Below are 12,517 nucleotides of genomic sequence, written 5' to 3' on the forward strand. Positions count from 1 at the left end.
TAAACAATATAAAATATAGTAATTATATTTATTGATATATTTAAATTAATTGAAATAAATAAAGTAGTACATATTTTTATATAGTTTTACGGCTTTTCTAAAACCCAATTTCATTAATTCAATTCTTTGTATATAAAAGACGGCACTATTGATGATCCAACATATACTACCATTATTTTTGTCCAATGAAATTCATTGTTAAAAAATAAAAAATATACATCTTTATTTTTTAATTTAAAATATTTAACTTATAATATTAAGCAAATTATAATAACAAATAAGCAAGATTTTCTTATAATTTTTAATTTTCTATCAAAATTAATATATTTTTTCAAGTTTTTTTTTATATAATTGTTCACACAAGTTTTCTTTTCAATAAGAAATTTTATTACTTTTCATCCTCAATTTATGATAGCATTGTGCCATCTCATTTATCGCATACATACACAACTAGTACAGATAAACATAAGTTCACAAAACTACTCTAATTTTTATAGAGAATGTCATGAGGTGTTCATCGGTTGAAATCCAGTAAATTTAGGTGAGATCCATCCGATCCAATCATCCAAATGATGTTGGATTTTGTGATCTAATCCAATCCAATTCAATTGATGATTGGATTGGACCGGTTCATCCAGTGGATATTACTTTTTTTTTCGTTGGATTCATCCAATACTTTGTACAATTACAAACAAGTAATCCACCATTTCAATCAATTATTCATATATCTTCCTAACTTTTCAAAATACGCTAATTGTAATATCAACTAAAAGCAATATCATAAAATGTTAATAATCATAATATAACTATTAATTAGGTGATAATATATTGGATGGCTATTAAATTGGATCGGTACAGTTTTATTGGATTCAGGATCCGGTCGATTCAATTTGAATGTTGAAAATTTGGATCCAATTCGATTCAATTATATTTTGATATCTGGTTATGACCAATCGGTTCTAATTGAACCAGATAGTTGTTACACACCGCCTAAAAAATGAAATGATAAAAAATAATCACCAAGTTTCATGAAGAGATGCTTCAACAAATTTGAATTTCCCTTCCAGTCCCTACGCATTTGGAAGAAAAGGTTTTCACTAGAAACATATCTGCGTTTTCGTATGAGTGATGATTGGGGCATTGGGGTTTCATCAGAGCAACGAGGGGGAAGGGTTAGCTGAAACAGGTTCACCGCTAGTAAGGGAGGGTTTCATCGATTTTTGGTTTCATCAAAGTTATATATCATTGGAGATGTTGTGTATGTGCTATATATAGGGGGGGTGTGTATATATATATATATATATGTGTGTGTGTGTGTGTGTGTATGTGTGTATGTATAGACTTGGGATCACGTGAGACCAGCTTGTTTTCGTGAGACCCGTGAGACCACTTTTTCCACTTAAACTTCACAGCAAAACATTGTGAAGGTTCGGCTTTGTTTTTACGTTCACGGCGTTTTCACTACCAAATTGGTCAACAGATCCATTAAAACTCAGTAGGTCCACTGAAGCCCAATACGATCAAATAAAATCCAATATATCCTTTAAAGCCTAATACAATCGTTAAAACCCAACAAACATCCATTATCCAATAGATCCATTAAAGCACAATAGGTCCATTGAAGCACAATACGATCAAATAAAGCCCAATAGATCCTGTGAAAACTCAATATGAACCATAAAAGCACAATCGAACCCTAAGCTCAACTAACATCCATTAAAGCGTAATGTGTGTTTGTGAGAAGACATGTATTGCATATAAGCATGTGGTGTGTATTGGGCTCAATACTAGAGACCAAAGCAAGGCTCGACAAAAGCGAGCCTATCAGAGAAAAAAGTGCTACTTGTAGCGCGCTAGCACGCATTCGTTGTCTATTCTTTATATAGGCCACCCTTGTACTCAGAAGAAGAAAGGGTGGTTGTTCCCGCAGCACTTTTCATTGGGTTCTACCACTTCAGGTCCCAATCTTTGGTATGTCCCCTTAAGACCCGTTAAACCCAAATAATACTTTTTTTTAATAGTTTTTAAAGTCCAATAATAACAATGACATTGGATAATGAGTTTGTATATAAGTATGTATTACATATATGTATGTGTGTGTGTTGGACTCGAAAAAAAAATTATTATCCACTATATATTTCATGTGGAATATATGTAATAGTTTACATATATATAAAACCAAAAGTATGAAAAACGAAAAAGATAAATTCAAAAATCCGCCTGAAAGTTGTCTGCCGGAAAGAATCCACCGAAAATCAATATTTTTTTTAAAAAAATCTTGAAAATTTTATTATTTTAAATGACCGACGGATTACTGATGGCCACCAGCATCCATCGGAAATCCGCCGGTAATTTAAAATAATAAAAACTTAATTTTTAATTATTTTTCGGCGGATACCGGCGGACTTTAATCTTTAAAAAATTAAAAAAAAATTGCCGTTAACTTATTGTAATTAGAGTTAATGATTTCGTCAAAATTTAATTTATACAATCCGTCGGAAGTCAACGGAGTTTGACTTTTTTTGTTGTCCGCCGGTAATTTTCCGGCATATTTTTCCACCGAAAATACTCAGTTTTCTAGTAGTGTTTGTTGTAAAGTTTCAAATATAAAAAAATAGTCTCACGGATCTCATGAAAAAAGACTGGTCTCATGTGAACCCAACTTTATATGTGTGTGTATATATATGTGTGTATGTGTGTATATAAATAGAATGACTAAAGCTTTTGGTCCTTGTGGATTTAGAAAAAGACACAAAAAAGATCAAAGATAAAGACAAAATTTAATACTAAAAATGTTGGAAAAAGGTAAAAGTACGATTTTATCCCCAAGTCAATAGAGGTCAGTGGACGGCCGTTTGGTTTAGGGACCTTAGTCATAAGAAAATGATAATCACAAGGATCACATCTATAATTTTTCAAGTTTAGGGACGCTAATCATAATTTTTGACATACTAAAGGGACCAAATATGTAATTCACTTTTGTTTTTATCATATAACAAAACATTTATTGTTTTTTATAGGACAATAGACATTTATCATATCATAAATGATAGTCTTAATCAACAATCTTACAATGTTATTTTGTTGATCGAAAATGTTACCTAATAAGTTAAGGTGGTGACATTTAGGGCCGTTTACCCAAATGCTTACCCGGTAAGCGCTTACCAATAAGAATCAACACTATAATTTATTTAGATGCGTAAGATTTTAGTACATCAAAGCATATCGAATGCAACACTTACTAGGTAAGCGCTTACCTGGGTAAGAGTCGTCATCCTCAGTTACCGGGTAGACTCTCCATCCTTCTCATCGCTCTTACCCAGTAAGATTATTGGCTCTTCTCATGTTCATCCGATGAGGAAATTGATGCGTTAAACACTTACCAAGCAAGTGTTTAGTAAACAGCCTCTTACTCGTGTATAGTTTACCAGGTAAAAGACTCTTACCAATAAAAAAATCATGGTGTTTACAAACAATTTTACTATGTCATTTTTATGACTAAGAATCTTACCCTATAAGGTAAATAAAGACGGTGACTCTTACTCGGTTAGCGTTCACACAATTTGTAACTTTAAGTAGCATACAATGTGTTGAGAGACTTGTGTTCTCGTAAAACTAGGATTTATCACATAAACCCTAATTCTTTTCTTCCCGACTACTTTCAATCCTTCAACAACACTTATGATGAGGAGAAACGAAAAGAATGAAATTCTTTTATCTTTAATGCGTTTTTCTTCATACAATGTTAAACCTGTAAATCTCATCCTTAGTAGACGAAATGAATAAATTGATCGGGATAATTTTTTAAAAATAAACATATCATAAAATTTGTTGATGTCGTGAACCATCCATTAAAATTGATGCTACTTATGGCTAAAGAGAAAAAGGTTTACGATATATGATTCGGACCCAACCCTTTTTTGATGTGGGATCGTAAAATTTAAAACCCAATTGGGTTTTAGTTTAGTTTGGATTGGGTTTACTGACTTATTTTTTGAGTTGGAATAGGTTAGATCAGGTTTTTGTGCAACTCTAACCTTCGATGTAAGCTATACTTGTTTTTAATACTTGTGTTCTTCTCCTATTTTGTGATGCAAAATTTTGTAAGATGTTATGACTCCATATATCTATGGATTATCGATGGTTTTTGATATGATCATAGTTACTGTGTGGTTTATACAACCTCAAAGAGTCATGCAAATAAATTTTAGTGCAAGTATAAACATTGACCTACTGTCGTCTTGTAATAAGTAATAATAGTGAAAGTACCAAATATCGTTCCTCGGGGAAGATTTGTGTAAAAATTTCTCTAAAAGCCTAATCCTTAAAACCAATTTCAGATGGCGAATTTGAAGAAATATTTTGTGGGTGTGAGTGAGTTACCAACTAAGAAAATCATTCGTAAAAGGAAGCAAATGATGCAAAAGTTTGTTAAGACAAAAACAAATGATCCATTAAAAACATAGTATAGCATCCCCCGATACCCCAATAGTACTATTGATTTGTACAATTGTATTGTCACATATATCCAACTATCGGGTCAGATAGCCTCCTGAGAGTGCACACAGGCCGACATGCTATCGATACAACATCATTTATGTTAAACGTTATGAATCATAGCACGACATAGTGCCACCATCTTACACCGTATGAGTTTAACATTTGTCATATACTAAAGCTAATTTTAGTCTTCTCGGATTTTCATATTTATTTTAACTCTAAAAATTAACACATTTTCATACATAAAATTAGTTTTCAATAAATTAAAAGTAATCTTCAATGGAACATTAATTACCTAAAATAAATAGTTTGGATAAAATCGTTGTATTTGATACACCTTTTCTAATTTAACATTGGTTCCTGTCTTAAGTTTCATTTACACCTCAAGCTAAGACTTTTGGCCCATCATTGCTTGGATTCTCATTATGAAGTGTTTAAAATAGATAACGGAGATGAAAAATGCAAAGTGTAAACTTTAAACATTGAAATCTAAAAAGGAAACTTATTGCAAGTTATTAAATTATGAAGTGAAGGCGGAAAGTCAATTGCACATAAATGTAAATGAATGAAAGTAAATTGCAGCAATTTAAGTATTGGAATGTAAATGTTTGAAAATTAATGCGGTTAATGTAAATAACTGAAAGCGGTAAATTAATATAAAGAAAGTGTTGTTGAGTGTTGTAGGATTCAGTAACTTTACGCGAAAAGTTTTGTTTGAAAACTTGAATACTTGCAATAAATACTTGAAAAACACTGATTTCAACTATTTAAACACTCAACACGGGTCACAAATGGATTTGCATCCACTCTAATGCCACGTATGCACGACTTTGTTCTTAAAGTAAAACTGAAAGTAAACAAATGTACTAAAGCAAAGAAACTGTGAATAATTGGTTGGAACATGGAAATATTCGGTTTCCACAAATTAAACGTAGTTACGAGCTTTACAAATGGACAATGAAGTCCAACATATCGTCACGATTTTACAAGATTAGAATAATAGTAAAACCGAAAATTAACCAAATAATGAAAACCGTTAACTTTGTGGTAAATAAGATGAAAACTTCCAAGTGTTTATTTAAATAGCAATAGAAAAGTTGGCCACAAGGTTCAAAAAAGTCAAGTGAAACTTCATGAGCCAAGCCCTAATCTTCATTTTCTTCCTTCGAGGTTCGGCTTAAGGGGCCGTTTACCAAATACTTACCCGATAAGTACTTACCAATAAAATTTAACACTATTATTTACTTACTGGGTAAGATTTTAGTCCATCAAAACGACATTGAATGCAACAATTTACCCAGTAAGTGCTTACCATAGTAAGAGTCGTCGCCCTCACTTACCTGTTAAGATTCTTGGTCCTTACCATATTCATCCGTGGAGGTAACGTGACTTGGTAAGCGCTTACCCGAGTAAGTGTTTGGTAAACGGCCCCTAAGTCAAGCCCAAAACAGTTTCTATAGATTTTCGCAGGATTTCAAGCCTGACAGCCTCCTCATAATTCATTCAGGATCAACAACCAAGGCCAAAAGTAATCGGTTTAAAACCCAATTAAAGCATTAATTTAACAAAATACTTAAGGACTTTAGACTTGACTCAAAAGTGTAGAATCAAAGACTAAAAGACTCAAATGGCTAAAATAGGCGAATAAAAGATTTACCAAATATGTGTTTTGTGATTAATAAATCAACACCTATCAATAGTAATTTTTAGAATTATGAGTTTGATACTTAACATTGTATGTATGTGTTATCTTTCTTATGTATCGTCGTTTCTCTACAAAAATATAAACAGGTATACCGTGATTCCTAATAATTATTATTGCTTACGACGATCGTGTCATTTTTGTCTTCATGACGTTATCGAATAAAATCATAAGAGCACAAACTAGGCATAAGACGGTGATAAGTGTCGTTTTTTATGGTATCAAAATATAACGTAATTTGTCTTAGTTCGTATTTAGTATAGACGATGTTCTTTTCTTAATTAGTATAACAAACATTTAACCTGCATAGCAACTATAAGCAAAAACACAACGTTTGACGAAAGAGACATTGTCGTTTACAACAAATTTAATTATTTTTACTACATAACATCCGCAAGATAATATGTTACAATTATATTATTAAAAATTAAATAATAAAAAAAACAAAGAGATACCCAAGTCACCAAAAGCTTAGCATATCTATTATGAATGGATGTAACTTGTTTAAAATTCAAAGCTTATAACATGCCAAAAGGGACATGGAAGAAAAGCTGTGGGTCGGGTGAGGGTTCCATGATCCTACGAATTGCACTGTGAACGACATTAATCAATCAGGCAGCGTTGGACCAAACACCGACAACAAGAATCGTTTCGTTAAACTTTGACACAAACAAAAACATGAAGATGGGTCATTTATGGTAGTGTTTTTTGTTGCGCAGAGGACAGTTAGACCCATGGATAATTTAGCCAAAGTGTCCTTTGTGAGACCAAAATAGGTAGCCAAAGGCACAAGGGTACGATTTGTCCCAATTATTGGTGGTATGGTAATTGTGGGTGAAATGGATGGATGATAGCATTTTGTCTTCACAGGGGACTCTTAAGGTGGTGTCTCTCGTCAACCAACACCGATGTTAACAACTCTATAGACATCGATTTAAACCTTAACAAGTTTACCATCTTTGGCCACGTGACTTCCACGTGATAAGTGGGAGCCACGTCTCAAAACCGTCGTGGATCCTATGTATCAAACATGTAACCCTAATTTTGGTAATTGTTTTTTTTTATTAACCTGGATATCCAACCTGCTATGCGAGCCGATTAATCTCAAGGCGACCACATGCTTTGCAGAAAATCCGAAGTCACCGCATTTGAACCTATGTGGTCACAAGGGAATTATAATATAATTAGTCTTAAATAAATTAAGAGATGTTTCGAGACGACTTTTCATCTATCCCGTCAACTTTTTTCATTTGGTCTTAAATCTCAAATCCCAAATCAAACTTGATTCAAGTTAACAAAATAGTTTGATTTTACCTTTAAAATCTCAAATCCTAACTTACCTTTAAAATCCTAAATCCCAAACACATCTCATCAAAACAACCCTAATGTTTGCCCAACAATCGACAACCCAAACTAACAATGATTTAAAACAAACATTTATATTTTTACTTGTTTCGGCATGCGAAGATGTGATGATTCATGAGTACCAAGTGATACATTACCCGGTTAGAGAAGATATGACTTCATAAAAGGCCAAATTGACAAAAAAAGAAATATCATATTTAGTAGTGGAGCAAATACTGAAAGCAACAAAGAAAAAGATTCATACCTTTAATACTCGATTTTTTTTTAGTATATTCTTGTCACTCCTAGTAGAAGAAAGCCTAATATTCTATACGTTATAACCAAAAGTTGGTCTACCAATATTCTATCTGAATCAAACACAACTCAAAAGAAAAAGCATGTCAAAAAGAGTAATATACAAGAAACAAAGGTACGAATCAATTCAGAAGTAACATAATACCATGAAAAAACTTGAAGTTTAATGGAGATGCTGCTTAACAACCATGTAAATCAATAAACTACTCAATTTGCGCAGGCAGATAATTCATAGTTGTTTCTTTTCTTTATGTAATTAATGAGTTATTTATGAGAAATTTATGATATGTGATGGCGACTTTGAAAGCAAACAATGGAACCCACATGATTAATTATTTGAAGTAATTCAACTTAGCGGTTTCTTCCCTTTATGGAACCTACATGATTGATTATTTGAAGTAATTTATATGACCAAATAAATTACTAATATTTCAGACTTTTCAATAAAGTGGCTGAGATTTACTGTTCCAAAATACATACATTAAGCTGCTAACAAACAAGCCCTAACACAAACAAAAGTGGAATGTGTTTCTAAGTTATAATAAACAATTAGTTTAAGATCTAATAATATGGTTACCTCCAATTTCAGCCTGGAATTTGAATCAACTTCCTAACTGTGTATGCATTGTGTTTAGCTACTCCTCTTTTGATTTCTACCCATTTTTGTAGGACTTTTGTTCTCAAATGGCATACAAACCGAACGTATCGACATACCTAATTTCTGTAGGAGTATAGTTGAAAATTTTGGCCCTAAAATTACTTATATTGTTTCCAAAAAAGAGTTATTACAGAAGTTCTCTTGCACTACAACTACATTTTCTTTTTTCTTGTAGGTGTTAGGCTGATTCTCGGACATGCACTTCTTAGCTATGGTTGGTTAGTATTGGCTATTCACCTTCTGTAAACAAATTTTTTTTGTTAATGTCGCTCACGCCAATTCTCTTTTGCAGGACTACACTGTAATGAACAAAACATTTTGAATGGAAAAAAACCTCCTTTCATCCTCCAACTAGAAAGAAAAAAATAACCTAGATTCCAAATACACACATTTTGGATGAAAAAATTATTTGAAGGGTCAAAATAATCACATTTTCCAGAAATTATAGAACAGTTTAGGCTATGTTTGGCAGCTTGTATGCATCTCTAAGTTGAGAAGAAAACATCAAACTTACCGGAGAGGAGAGAGCGAGAGAGAGAGGGAGAGGTCGACAGGTTGCGAGAGTAAGAGAGGGAGACAGGGAGCGAGAGACAGAGAGGTCGACAGGGAGCGAGAGACAGAGAGGTCGACAGGGAGCGAGAGACAGATAGGTCGATAGGGAGCGATAGTCCGATAAAGAGGAGGGAGAATGAGAGCCTCACCGGAGAGGAGGTTGACTGTCGTGGCCGGCACCGGCAGGGACAACCGGACGTAGACTCAGATAGGAGAGTCGGAGACTAGAGAGCGAGAGGCGTGAGGGCGTCGGTTGTCGATGTCAGGTAAGAGTGTAAACCGATTGTGTTGTTTGCGGCTTGACCTAGTATATAATTTTGGACATCAGCGACAAATTTCCGAGGGAAATTCCGTCGTTAAAAGGTAAAAATATTTTAATATTAATTAATTTATTAAATTACTTTTTTAATTAATAACTATAAATCTAATTAATTATTAATTGTTGAATTATGAAATTATAAAACCGAATAAATTCCATTACGACCCAATAAATCGAATAAAGCTCATTATGACCAATAAAACCGAATAAAGCCCATTAAAGCCTAATAAAACCGAATAAAACCCTTTAAGGCCCAATAAAACCGAATAAAGCTCATTAAGACCCAATAAAAATGAATAAAGGCCATTAAGGCCCGATAAACTCAATAAAGCCCGATAAATGGCTTAAGGCCCAATAAAACCGAACAAAGCCCAATAAAACGGGTTAAGGCCCAATAAAACTGAATAAAGTCTAATAAATTGAATTAAGACCCAATAAAACTGAATAAAGTCCAAGAAATTGGATTAAGGCCCAATAAAACCGAATAAAGTCACATAAGGCCCAATAAAACCGAATAAAGCTCATTAAGGCCCAATAAAACCGAATAAATCTCGTTAAGGCCCGATAAACTCAATAAAGCCCGATAAATAAATTAAGACCCAAAAAACCTAACAAAACCCAATAAAATGGGTTAAGGCCCAATAAAACCGAATAAAGCCCATTAGGCCCAATAAAACCGAAAAGTCCAAGAAATTGGATTAAGACCCAATAAAATCGAATAAAGTCCAAGAAATTTGATTAAAACCCAATAAAACCAAATAAAATCCATTAAGACCCATTAAACCGAACAAAGCCTAATAAAACCGAACTGACGGGTATATATACATCGATCCAATCATGGTTAGTAACCAGCACACATCGTGTATACATATGTATATAACACGGAGCGACAGGTATATATACATATAATACATACAACATTGTGTAAACATATGTATATAACACGGGTTGACGAGTATATATACTAATAACACATGCACATGTGTACATATGTTTAAGGCAACATCAGGAGCCAATTCCAAAGACGGCAAGATTAACCACAAGGGTGGTGCTCGATTGGTAAAAGTGTCTGTAGGTCCCAGGTTCAACCCCAAAGATACGGGATTGGATATCTAATCAGCTCACATAGCGGGTTGGATATCTAGGTTAATTTAAAAAAAAAGACTGCAAGATTGAGAGCTTATGAACCATTACAACTGATGCATACAGTAACAAGAGGTACGTTTTAAGCCCTTATTAACGATTACAGAAGGAATATCTGGCTCTATTTTCTATGCGATAAAAGTGAACTATGAAGCACTGACATTCTTCAAAAGCTTCAAAGTTTTGGTTGAGAACAAAGTGCAATCAAAGATACGTTGATTAAGAAGAGTTCATAGTTATATTTTTCTGATTTAAATAAAATCTCACGAATTAAAAAAAATTCTCAAAAGAAGGTCTACCGTCTATATAATTATATTATTAAAACTATGTTGTTTTAAAATATTCATAAGGGTCGAGTGATAGTAGCGTAGGGGCATGGTTTTTGTATATGAGCATTACACATATATGTAAATTGCTTTCTAATGACTTCATTTAAAAAAGTTCACTTAGGTTTATATGAACAATTACAACTATTTCAAAACATTTGGAGATTTTTGAGTTTGAATTAAAAAATTAGTTCCAAAAATAAAATACAATTTATTCTTCATTTAAATTAAAAAAAAAATTATTAGTTTATAATCTTTAAATTTTACCATAATAACGTGCACAATTTGTATTTACTATATTTAGTATCACAAGCAACTTGATTTATATTAGGCTATTAACGTGCACAATATATTAAATTCTTTTTATATATAAATAATTGTACTTATTACAAGAACCTAATTTTTCCACATTTTACAAACGCAATAGCCATTGTATCAAATTACGATCATGGCAAAATTTCAAAAACGACGACCTTAATTAACTGCTTAGATTAGATGGCTTACATCTCTCATATGATAAAGGTTTGAAATTTTTTTGAAGCAGAAGTTTTGGATTTGATCACCTGCCCAGATGGTGCCATGGAAGTTCCTGCTAAGAAAGAGTTGATGAGGGCGAGCGCTTGCTTGGGTTTATGCAAAGGTACCTCGTGCCTAGCTCCATTAACTGTTACATAGGTCAACCTTTCATACGTTTGTGTTCGTCTTGCCACATATTTCAATCATATTTCAAATTACCATCCTTCGACCAAAATCATGCAAGTAATTGAATAGAAAAATACAAAACAACGGGACCATGTGTCCTACATGAGGCCCACATACGTTCCAATGTCGATTTTAGACAAATGTGTATATTTGTTGAGGATGGATGGAATTACCTGGTCGTCCTCGTACCAGGCATGCCAAGGGTTGATCGTTGTAAGGTTTAGAGCGTCCATCACCACTTGAACAAAATCAAATAATAAAAACATAAGATAAAAAATCAAGAACAAAATCATCGGTGGTATAGTTAGAAAACTATGAATGAAGTACCTATATACCCAGATACGAAGTCATGAACTTATAAGTTCATGATAGATATCGAGCATGAACGTAGGAGAATCTTTCCAAAACATTTCTACAACATCGCTGCACAACAAGATCAGTAGCATCAAATGAAACAATGTTGGTTAATGGTAGCTTGTACTGAAGTAGTACCTACAGATTTCCCATCTTCTTAATGTGTTGTTACTCTGATAAACATGAAGTGCATTATGGACCTCAGGAGAATTAAAGTAAACCAAGGAGTGTTGTTGGGTGCACGGATCATAACTCTGTCGGACCTTCTGTTATATGACAACATATTCCATTCATTGTTTAAATAACGAGAACTCGAAGCCATAGATACTCTGGCTAAAAGGATGCAATACCATAAAAGCTTGAAATTGAAACAAGCTAGCAATCTAAGTGTATGGCAGGATGCAACAATATGATCAAAAGCCAAGGAATACGTTAATGAAGCTAATACTACTATTTACATCTTTTCTTGAAAAGCAATAACCTTAGAGAAGTGGCATATTTTCTATTTATTCAATACATATTTTATCACTGTTATTGATGCATCTTTTATAATTGACAAGGGGGGACATATTCAAGTAGTTAGGCTCCATGATTTAAAAATG

Source organism: Cynara cardunculus, assembly GCF_001531365.2.
Source record: "Cynara cardunculus var. scolymus isolate 2C chromosome LG 2, CcrdV1, whole genome shotgun sequence".
NCBI classification, from domain to species: domain Eukaryota; kingdom Viridiplantae; phylum Streptophyta; class Magnoliopsida; order Asterales; family Asteraceae; genus Cynara; species Cynara cardunculus.